Source organism: Styela clava, chromosome 5 (assembly GCF_964204865.1).
Source record: "Styela clava chromosome 5, kaStyClav1.hap1.2, whole genome shotgun sequence".
Lineage (NCBI taxonomy): Eukaryota > Metazoa > Chordata > Ascidiacea > Stolidobranchia > Styelidae > Styela > Styela clava.
The window spans coordinates 22,377,113-22,379,612 of NC_135254.1; positions in this window are offsets into that span (position 1 = coordinate 22,377,113).

Genomic DNA, 2,500 nt, shown 5'->3' on the forward strand with positions numbered 1-2,500 from the left:
AAAAGTTAAAGTACAAACGTGCAAGCATACTAACCTAACCCTAGGTAAGGCATGTCAGAGCGAAAGACAGTAATTTCGAATGAGCCAAGAAAGAGCGGTGCGGGGCCGGTCGGAGCGCACCCTTTTCTCGGTGGCTGGCGGGCGAGAGAGTGCTGCGTCGCCGGCATCGGCGTCGAAAGAAGCCGAGCCGAAAAAAGTTAAAGTACAAACGTGCAAGCATACTAACCTAACCCTAGGTAAGGCATGTCAGAGCGAAAGACAGTAATTTCGAATGAGCCAAGAAAGAGCGGTGCGGGGCCGGTCGGAGCGCACCCTTTTCTCGGTGGCTGGCGGGCGAGAGAGTGCTGCGTCCCCGGCATCGGCGTCGAAAGAAGCCGAGCCGAAAAAAGTTAAAGTACAAACGTGCAAGCATACTAACCTAACCCTAGGTAAGGCATGTCAGAGCGAAAGACAGTAAACTCGAATGAGCCAAGAAAGAGCGGTGCGGGGCCGGTCGGAGCGCACCCTTTTCTCGGTGGCTGGCGGGCGAGAGAGTGCTGCGTCGCCGGCATCGGCGTCGAAAGAAGCCGAGCCAAAAAAAGTTAAAGTACAAACGTGCAAGCATACTAACCTAACCCTAGGTAAGGCATGTCAGAGCGAAAGACAGTAAACTCGAATGAGCCATGAAAGAGCGGTGCGGGGCCGGTCGGAGCGCACCCTTTTCTCGGTGGCTGGCGGGCGAGAGAGTGCTGCGTCGCCGGCATCGGCCTCGAAAGAAGCCGAGCCGAAAAAAGTTAAAGTACAAACGTGCAAGCATACTAACCTAACCCTAGGTAAGGCATGTCAGAGCGAAAGACAGTAATTTCGAATGAGCCAAGAAAGAGCGGTGCGGGGCCGGTCGGAGCGCACCCTTTTCTCGGTGGCTGGCGGGCGAGAGAGTGCTGCGTCGCCGGCATCGGCGTCGAAAGAAGCCGAGCCGAAAAAAGTTAAAGTACAAACGTGCAAGCATACTAACCTAGCCCTAGGTAAGGCATGTCAGAGCGAAAGACAGTAATTTCGAATGAGCCAAGAAAGAGCGGTGCGGGGCCGGTCGGAGCGCACCCTTTTCTCGGTGGCTGGCGGGCGAGAGAGTGCTGCGTCGCCGGCATCGGCGTCGAAAGAAGCCGAGCCGAAAAAAGTTAAAGTACAAACGTGCAAGCATACTAACCTAACCCTAGGTAAGGCATGTCAGAGCGAAAGACAGTAAACTCGAATGAGCCAAGAAAGAGCGGTGCGGGGCCGGTCGGAGCGCACCCTTTTCTCGGTGGCTGGCGGGCGAGAGAGTGCTGCGTCGCCGGCATCGGCGTCGAAAGAAGCCGAGCCGAAAAAAGTTAAAGTACAAACGTGCAAGCATACTAACCTAACCCTAGGTAAGGCATGTCAGAGCGAAAGACAGTAATTTCGAATGAGCCAAGAAAGAGCGGTGCGGGGCCGGTCGGAGCGCACCCTTTTCTCGGTGGCTGGCGGGCGAGAGAGTGCTGCGTCGCCGGCATCGGCGTCGAAAGAAGCCGAGCCGAAAAAAGTTAAAGTACAAACGTGCAAGCATACTAACCTAACCCTAGGTAAGGAATGTCAGAGCGAAAGACAGTAAACTCGAATGAGCCAAGAAAGAGCGGTGCGGGGCCGGTCGGAGCGCACCCTTTTCTCGGTGGCTGGCGGGCGAGAGAGTGCTGCGTCGCCGGCATCGGCGTCGAAAGAAGCCGAGCCAAAAAAAGTTAAAGTACAAACGTGCAAGCATACTAACCTAACCCTAGGTAAGGCATGTCAGAGCGAAAGACAGTAAACTCGAATGAGCCAAGAAAGAGCGGTGCGGGGCCGGTCGGAGCGCACCCTTTTCTCGGTGGCTGGCGGGCGAGAGAGTGCTGCGTCGCCGGCATCGGCGTCGAAAGAAGCCGAGCCGAAAAAAGTTAAAGTACAAACGTGCAAGCATACTAACCTAACCCTAGGTAAGGCATGTCAGAGCGAAAGACAGTAATTTCGAATGAGCCAAGAAAGAGCGGTGCGGGGCCGGTCGGAGCGCACCCTTTTCTCGGTGGCTGGCGGGCGAGAGAGTGCTGCGTCGCCGGCATCGGCGTCGAAAGAAGCCGAGCCAAAAAAAGTTAAAGTACAAACGTGCAAGCATACTAACCTAACCCTAGGTAAGGCATGTCAGAGCGAAAGACAGTAAACTCGAATGAGCCATGAAAGAGCGGTGCGGGGCCGGTCGGAGCGCACCCTTTTCTCGGTGGCTGGCGGGCGAGAGAGTGCTGCGTCGCCGGCATCGGCGTCGAAAGAAGCCGAGCCGAAAAAAGTTAAAGTACAAACGTGCAAGCATACTAACCTAACCCTAGGTAAGGCATGTCAGAGCGAAAGACAGTAATTTCGAATGAGCCAAGAAAGAGCGGTGCGGGGCCGGTCGGAGCGCACCCTTTTCTCGGTGGCTGGCGGGCGAGAGAGTGCTGCGTCGCCGGCATCGGCGTCGAAAGAAGCCGAGCCGAAAAAA